The sequence below is a fragment of the Phragmites australis genome, chromosome 19, assembly GCF_958298935.1.
Source record: "Phragmites australis chromosome 19, lpPhrAust1.1, whole genome shotgun sequence".
Taxonomy (NCBI): Eukaryota; Viridiplantae; Streptophyta; class Magnoliopsida; order Poales; family Poaceae; genus Phragmites; species Phragmites australis.
In genome coordinates, this window is record NC_084939.1 from 11,758,683 (window position 1) to 11,768,653 (window position 9,971).

The window sequence follows — 9,971 nt, forward strand, 5'->3', positions numbered from 1 at the left end:
TGACTATATTATCATTAATCACTAAAATCACAATCATGACCTAATAGGATCATTTTCGCTACATCATGATGTGCTGCTGTTGTGTTCCAGCGCCAACCGCTTAGGCAATGTTTGGAAAAAGGGGAGGGAATCGTAGGAAAAAAAAATCCCCGAGAGGGATTTTGAGAGTAATTCATTTCTTTGGTATATTCTCGTCCGGGTTTTTGTTCCGTGCTGTTGTTTAAGAACCATGGGGATAAAATCCCAAGGAACAAAAATGATTTAAAAAAATCAAAAAAAAATCGAAGAAATTTAGAAGAAAAAAACTTAATATCTTCATTGCACCATGTAACGCACCACAAACATAACAAAATAGAAGAGCAGCAACAACATGAGATCTGATCAAAACAAAAATTCAGAAAATCTCTTTCAAGATGAACACACCTTGCACAAGCATGTAGATTTGATTTATTCATCATCATGGCACAACATCCATAATAGCAAAGGTAGCTAGATAGATTCAATTGCTCAAAATTAGTATAACAAGAAGTTAAAAAACATGAAAATGTCACAAATACTGGGAGAACTCTATAAGCTAAAAATAGTAGAATGGAGTAATTACTTGAGCCTCATTTACCTAATATAACCTTAAGGATAGTACACAACTAGCAACTTGAGCAATGTAAGGACAACATGACATATATTTCACAGATCTCACTTCCAAAACCTAAGCATTGGAGTGTAATAACAATGACACATGATTTAAAAGAGGAACAACAGATAACATAAGTATTTCATCCAACAAACTTCAATTACTTGTGGTTGAGCTCATAATCACCTTTTTGCGACTGAAAGAGGTCTCCTCTAACCCAATAACCTCTATGCCCCGGGGAAACACATCATGCATTGGGCTATTTGTGAGTTTTGAAATGAAAGGTTAAAATAAACTGCTTTCTAGCAGAACATGTCGATCCTAACTACCCCACACAAAATGTCTTCAGCAGATATTTCTGTCCTCTCAAAAAACCCTCATTTGCCCTTGATCAAAAGGACCAATAAGATCATTAGAGAGGGCTAATGCACATTACACAGAAACTGCTTTTCTTTTGAGAATTACAAATTTTGTAGCATCAGCCGAAGATAAGTACAAAAGGAAAGGACTACCACCCAAAGTAATCCAAACAATGCTAATTTCATCTAAAAACATCTGCAGTTCATGCTAACTGATCACATCATGAAAGGACAGAAACTACCATAGGCTTCATTAGTAGTGCTTAGTGCAGAACTAATATGGGTGAAAATGATGATATAAATAACCAACATATAATATCCCACTGGGCTGGCTGGTTCCTAGTGAGTAGTGATGACAAGCAAAACTCCAACTCTCAGAAAACAATAAGTAGAGCTGTAACTTCACCATGCATCACCGTATTGCCATTCAGACAATGAGACAAGGCATAATAACTCATCGGGAGAAGAAAGACGTGTGCAACAATAAGCCAGTAACTCCTGAATTCTAAAAAAAAAAGAGAGAAGAACAGCAAAAAGAGGAACACGCTGTAGTTTGTACCTTTCATAGCTATCGAGTAAGCCATAGCCTTAACTTCTGCAGGCAAGAAACACAATGATAATCAGCAGTTTAAACGGTGGTGCAAAAAAAACCTGATGGTTGTTTGATCTCTGGCTCCTATCCAATTCCATCCATCCAACAGAACAACATTCCACGGCAAGTAGGTACGGCTGAAGATTCAGTAAATACCAAACTACTCAAGAACAACCATAAATCTACTCCCCTTTGTGGAAACAGTTTGGCCTGGTCAACTTATTAATCCATGGGAACTCCAACTGCATACATCAATATAAATTTAAGTGTCGTTTAAGGAAAATGGTAGAAACTGATCATATTATAATGCATACATCAATATAAATTCAAGACCAAGTGATTTTTCAAGACAAAAAAAGGGAAGGATATCTTCACATGAGAGGAAGAGGGGCTAATCTGATTGTAAAGCAAGCTCATATGTAGACACTACGAAATCGAAAGAGACGCAGAAAGCACTTAACATGCACTACCAAACATGATTCGTGGTTAAAGACCAAGCATGCATAAGCTCTTAATTGATTAAACTGCTATGCAACATATCCTACAACCACTATCCTCTTCAACTTACCTAGTTTCTGATGAAAATATGACAACAAGAGACGGTTGTCCCTAAAGTTGGACTAATCAAGATCTTACTTGAACATCACAGTTTTTATAGTTGTCCTACTTGCCACTTCTACAATGTATTTATGAATCATCAACATGACGGCTCGAATGAGCATACAAACAATTCATGCTTAAGTTAGTTCAGCTACTTAGCTTAAGATGGCCCTGTTAATAATGTACAGAGCATGATTCATTTGAATATAAGAATTTTCAGACGAAAGTCGTTGGATACATATCATTTATCAAATAATAAATCAAAAGTCCCGCACAAGGACCAACGTAACCAGATTTCAGAAACTGCTAACGGTGAGAAAACTTATGTGCCTACAATATCTTGATGCACAGTGATAATCAATGTCCAGAAATACAAAGTATGAAAGTATGAAAGCGTGGGAGCGTGAAAGTACTTGTGAATTGCAATCAAGCAAATTCATAAAATAAATGTCTTGACTGCAGAGCAAGTTCATAGGTACACAGTACGAAATCAAAACACACGCAACAAGCGCCAGTAATAAATAGATGGTTTGGTAGAATATGATTTTTTTTTTCTCGTAGATCTTCGTGGGGGAGGGTGAGAACACGGCATAAATTAAACTTGCAGTTGACGGATGCATCTAGCAATATATTCTTCTTGTCTTTCGCTACGTGGTATAATGCCATAATTGCTATTGGAGTACGATGCAGCAAAAAAAAAAAATTCAATGTTTTGCACTGTGCAATTGAAGTTACCTTTGATTGTTTTCTCGAACATGTAGAAGAGTTGCAGGTTATTGTATTAAAAAGAAGAGTGACTTAGTTTATAAAGAAAACATGCTCGAAAACCTTAAAAGCAGTATAATACAACCTGTAGAGCCGAACTCACGCGCAAGACAGAAAGAGAAAGAAGGATACAATCATACACTCATCAATACATCACAACACTTATTAACCATAATATCACAATATAAAATTCTATTTACAAATATGCTAATTACCACTATTTATTTTACTAATGATCAAGATTAACAAGTTGGATGGCCTTAGCCGGCCAAAAAATCTGACTCGTTCTATCCAGCATATATGAGAAATATTACTCAAAATAGATGGCCATATGCCTATATCTCATCCATCCTTCAACCAAACATCTAAAAAGATAGATCGTCATATCTCATTCACGCTTATCTCACCAATTAAACACACCCTTATATGACATCATTCTTCTTTCTGTCACTAGCAACTGTTGTGAAGCCTATATCCGGAAGGTTCAGTTCAACTTGGAAGTCAAGTTAGGTGGGCTCATACCAAAACATGGACTCTAAGCAGGTTTCATTCCCTATGAACTATATATAAGAGAGGATAGAATTTGTACAACAAATCTATTCTACCAGACAATGAGAAACAGAGCCAATCCTACATCTATGTCTACTTGTGTTCTTATGTTTGCATTACTGTGTTGATCTTAAGAGATGAAGAAGGAAATATTCTAATCGGTGTCAACATGGTAATACAACAGGTTATAAGCACTTCGCTCTACGTTGTCGTCGTCATCATCATGAACTACGCCGGCTCCATCAACTCCATCGTCCAGTTCGACTAAGCTGACATAGACATCCTCGATGTTAGCGGAACAGCTTCGCTACTCTACTTGCTTTTGATATGCACGTGATCGACCATTCGTCAAGCTGGCAAGTCATGCAGCCTAGTCGAACTGTCCTATGCGACACTCTTCAAATCCAGGCACGAATGAGAGGTATGATTCGATTCAATTATGTAGAAGATTAGAATTTGTGCCCAACCTCCGCGCTGAGGATAACTTTTTCCAAGTTACTATCGGCCATGGAGGTCGAATCCGTTGCCCGTATATGGCCATGGTATCACACGACGATCTGCTACCTGTCGGGCACGAAGGACCGACCTAGCGGCCTTGCGGGGCGTGAACCATGATGATGATCCCACGAGATCACCACCACCGTATCCACTATAAAAAACTATTTTCAGAGTGATCCAGTATGTAAAAATGAACGATTTTTACAGGTGAAAAAGAGATTTAAGAAAACGCATATGAAAATAAGTTTTTACAGGCGGTTCCTTAAACGAACCACTTGTGGAAAATTTATTTCTACAGGCGGTTTCTTAAGCGAATCGCCTGTAATAATCGATCCCCGAATCGATATTTTTTGACAAAAAAGCAAAAAAATTTTTGACCGACCAGGCACCTTCGCTGTCGCAAGTCACAAGTCACGTGTTTTTTGTGCGAAATACGCGCGCTAAGCGGTTTTTGACACTCGAACTCAAAACCTCTCTGCTCGCGCGAACCCTCATCACCATCCCACCACATAACTACTACTGATCATATTAGTATATGTAATTCTTTTGATATCTTCTATTCAAAACTTCAAATGATTATTTGGCCATATAATGACTTCAAATGAAAAAAAAATTAACTACAAAGTTGTAGATCTCGTCGAGTGCTACAATTTTCACATCAAGTTTGTCCTCATCCGACTTCGTATGAAAATGTTATGAATTTTTTAAATAAGCTGTCACCTATTTCCACAGGCGATTCACCTAATTAACCGCCTGTAGAAATGGGTGACAACTTATCTTAAAAATTCATAACTTTTTCAAAACAATTAGATGAGGACAAACTCTAAATAAAAATTGTAGCCCTCGACGTGATCTACAACTTTGTAGTTGAAAGTGTTTTCATTGAAGTCATTTAGATGTCCAAATAATCGTTTGAAACTTAAAACGATTATTTGGACCTCTAAATAACTTCAAACAAAAAAATGTCAACTACAAGATTGTAGATCTCGTCAAGGGCTACAATTTTCATATAGAGTTTTTCTCATCCGACTTGACATGAAAAAGTTACGAAATTTTAATGGATGATCATTTCTATAGGCGGTTCACATAAGGAACCGCTTATGGAAATGACTATTTTCACAGGCAATTCCTTATGTGAACCGCCTATGATAATCATCCATTATCACAGGTGATTTCTTATGTGAATCGCTTGTGATAATCATCTATTATCACAGGTGGTTCACATTAGGAACCGCTTGTAAAAATTTATTTCCACAGGCGGTCCGTAACCGCATGAGGCCCTCGCCAACTGTTCAAGCGATTTTTCAAATGAACCGTCTGTGATACCTTAGGTGTCTCAAAAAATAGTTTTTGTAGTAGTGGTCCTTACAACAAAAGATACCGTCAACACAAAGACTGGCGACCATACACTATACAACATCTGGCACGAAGGTCGAGAAAACAAAAAAGTGACAACTATATCGGTCGCAAATCCTCATCGCTGGCGACCCGCACGTCATCGTCCCGTCCACTGCACTAACAACTAACACCACCACGGTGCCACACCAGCGGTCGGGACCTTTCATTCTAGCACCTTCCATTGTTGGTGCCTCCCGCATGCGCATCTGTGACCTCTTTCCCAGCATCGGCTTAGCACGGCCACGCTACCTCTACCGGCGCACCCACCCGCGCCGCTCATCAACTTATCGTGCGTGCCATCCGCTGCCACAACCCCAGCACCAAATTATCACCCGGCCATCGGCTGCCACATTGGTCATCACTGCCACACCCCCCTTAGCGCACGAGTTGTATATGTCGCACTCTGACCATGGCCTCGTATAGCCGTCATTGCCCCTCACCTTCCCACCTACGCCCGCACACGCCACCATCAACCACCACATCGGTGTAGCAAAAATGTCATTATTAGATCATGATTATGATTTTGGTGATTAATAACAATATAGTCAATGGGACTAATATGTTTGCCAAGAATATATGTTAGTAGGTCTTATGGATGCAATACATGAAGAAACCACTGAAGCTGAGAAAAAGTTTGGTTGAATTGGAGAAGTCTCTGAAAAAATGACATCACCAGATGGTTCAGTGTTCACATGGTTGAACACACCGAAATATTATGTCTAGAGGCATTTGACCTCATAGGATGATCCAGTGCTCAAAGGAGGATACACACCGGAGCATTTCCACTAGAGAAGGTTGCAGCTGTTGAAGATCGAAGGTTAACACGCTGGAAGGTCCGGTGATGTAGACTCCATCGGATAGTCCGGTGATTGATTTGAACACACCGGAGGAATGCACCGGAGCATTGTTGACAAATGAGAGAATGCAGTGACCTCACCAGAAGGTCCGATGCTCTGAAGATGTGTACATCGGAGTATATTTTTCAGAGAGGGTTGCATTGACTAGGCTAGCTGAGGATAACGCATCGGATGGTCCGGTGATGAAGTGATGCGCACCGGAGAATACACCGGAGCGATTTACACAGAGAAGATGTTGGCTCGGATGGCTAAGGTATACTCACCGGAAGGTCTGGTGATGAAGATGGAGTATACACTGGAGTATCCGGTGTTCACAGAGGCTTGATTGGGGTTCCAACGGCTAGTTTGTGAGAGTGTACTCACCGGATGATCCGGTGTTAGTACTACTATTCTCACCGGATGATCCGGTGTTAACAGCTTTTTAGAGCTGTTGGGTTAACGGCCAGTGCGCGAGTTTGAGGCTATAAATATCCCTTCACTCAGTCATTTGAGGATGCTGGAGTCCAGAGAACTTCATGTACACCTGAGAAGACATCCAAACTACCAAAGTGATTAAAGTGATCATCCAAGGTGATTAAGCATAAGATTAGGGAGTGATTAGTGCTTATAGGCTTAGAGAGTGAGTTGATAGGTGATTGCTGCTTAGAGAGTGGATCAAGGAGTGATCCAATAGTGTACTTTTTGGTACGTCGGCACCTTGGAGTCTTGGTGACTCACCGGCAAGCTTTTTGATCCTCCGACTTGGTGTGGAGCAGCATCAAGGCGATTATGCGGGGATGCGGAGACCCTTGCATTTGTGGCTCAAGCTCTGAAGTGATCACAACGGTGATGAACCGTAAGAGAGGCTAGTCGTGAGACCTTGCCTTGGTAGCTTGGTGGCTCATCTGGGTCGAGGCCTTATCTTTGTGACTCGGTAGCTCAAAGGTTGTGACCGGGTGCCGACCGGGAGCATATCCTTTGTGGAGCTCTAACGTGGACTAAGGGTGGTATTCATACTATCGATACCACGTGATAAACATCCGAGTGCCGAGTTTGCTCTCTCTACCTTGTTTACGTTTCTGTATTTACTTACTTGCAATTTACCTTCTTAGATAGGTTGCAAGCGCTTTGATTGGTAGAGTAGACACACTAGATAAATCTAGAGTACATTTAGATAGAAAATGATATAGGTTTATCTGTGTTATTTTTTGGAGCCGAAATAGTTTTTAAGTGTCATAATTCACTTAGGACGTCACCGATCTCTACAATCGGCCACCCAAATCCATCTTTGGCTACCACATTGGCCGCACACCCTCTCGGTTTCATCATCGAATGTTGCCACTACGCTCGCTGTTGCACACGCCACGAGCAGGTATGAGAGGTGATAACAGCGTCTATGGTTAGGGTTAACCCTAGAGCGTCACCAAGTTGGGTAGCATAGACCTTCGGGCTAGGGGAGATGGGTTGAGGCTAACCCATTTGAATTAGGGTAGCCCATTTAGAGAAAGAGAGGAAAATCCAAGAAAAGAGAAAAATGTTGAATTAGGCTGGTCCAAAAGTGACCCATCTTGGGACGCAATCAGGCTCGACCCATTAATGCATTGGGCTGAAATTGTCGAGATAGGGAAAATAAAAGAAAAATAAGAAATTTTTGTGGATAGGCACCTATCTTTAATATCTAAAACACGTCGTTTTCTCTCCTACGCCATACCGTTGGATTCTAGTACACTAGCTAAATGCCCTAAATGCCGTTGCGTTGCACCCAAAATAGAAACATTGGAGACGATAACATCATGTATAAACTCAAGATATGGAGATGTGGATGCGCCATGGAAGCACTACCAAATGAATACATCAAGCGATGCCGTATTTATTTGGCAGTGATTTCATGGCGCATGCTTGATGTTATCGTGCCAATGTTTTTGTTTTCGTTTCAAGAGCACTTAGCTAGCTAGAGACTAAATTTGCAACCTGATTCGAACTAGCATACCAAACATTGACGTCCGGCTCTCCCTCGAGTCTCGACTCTTCCCCCTCCATGTCGCCGCTGGCTCCTTGGCTCCCTCATCGCCTCCACCTCCTCCACATCATCGGGCGCATCTGCCTCGCACCACCACCTCCCTGTGCGGCCCTTCCACCGCGGCCGCCCATCTTGCCAAACCCTGAATGATCAGAGTCTAACAACAATCACGCAAGAACACGAACATAAATCGATTAATCGAAATCGCCTCATAGGATTGGGGAAAAACTACTAGGAACCCTAACTACCAAAAGAATATACTAGAAAATAGCAAAATTCATCTTGTCCTTCTCTCATTCATATGGAGGCTTATATACCCACCTCAAAAAGTGCAATTACAAATTTGATTACATTAGCGCCTTGATTAGGACATGCTTAGCTACTTTAAGACATAGTTTACATTCCTAATTGCACGGTAAATTAGTAAATTTGATAGCCACCATCAGATTCCTCATCAACGGACGCCAACAATTCTATTCCCTCGAGAAGTGGAGTTGGAGAAGCGTTATGTCTCTCGCCGACTTCTGTTTGTTGTAGCCTCCTGACAAGCAAGCAATATTTAATGAATCTGAATTTTCTTCAGTCTAAAACTCCATGGTCTGATAATGCCTTCCCCTCAAGCCAAACCTGGTCCTCAAGGTTTAAAGTTTTTGAAGGTCTTGTATATGAAGGAAGCATCCTCCCAAGTAGCATCTTCTTCAGGTAGATTAACCCATTTCACCAACCATTGAGCCACTACTTCTCCTCTTCTTGGTGTGATTATTCTGTCTAACACTGATTCTGGTTCAGTCTTGATTTTGCCAACTGCAGTCACTAGAGGAAGACTTGGAAGAGGAACATCATGTTTGCCACAGTGTTCCTTCTGCTGGCTCACGTGAAAAACTGGGTGAATGCTAGCATCATCAGGGAGTAACAACTTATATGCCCTCCTTCCAACCTTCTCAAGTATCTTTAGTGGCCCATAATATTTGGATCTCAATTTAAATGACCCCCCTTAATCCAAATTCATTTTGTTGATAAGGCTCCATCTTTAAATATACCCAATCTCCTACTTCAAAGGTTCTCTCTGTCCTTTTCTTATCAGCATACTTCCTCATCCTTTCCCGAGCTTGATGTAAATTCTGTTTGAGTTTTTCTAACATGGCTTCCTTTTCAGTTACAGTCACTTTTATCTCCTCAGAAATGTTATGAGGCAGTGATAATTCCCCTACTTGAGGAGGTGGGTATCCATACAAGGCTTGAAATGGAGATACCTTGAGTGAAGTGTGGTAGTTGGTATTGTACCACCACTCAGCAGTAGAAAGCTAAACATACCATTCCCCTGGTTTTAGAAAACACATATTTCTCAAATAAAAGTCAAGGCATTAGTTATCTCGTTCTGATTGCCCATCAGTTTGTGGATGATAAGAGGTGCTGAAATTCAAGCTAGCCTTTAGTGCTGTAACAGCCCAAATTCCCAAAACCAAGAAAATAAAACTTTTTCAAAGAAAATAAAAGAGTTTTGCAAAAACTAAATAAAACCCTAAGTGTATATGTGTGCATGTATGCATATACACATATATGTGAGTATGTGTGTTATATGTATAAACATATATATACATTGAGGGCTTTTTTCTTAAGGGAATATCCATATATATATATATTTGTGTATATATATCGGTTGTTTATTTGTTTGGTTGATTATGTGAGCTAATATAAAATATATATATTATATATATTGTAT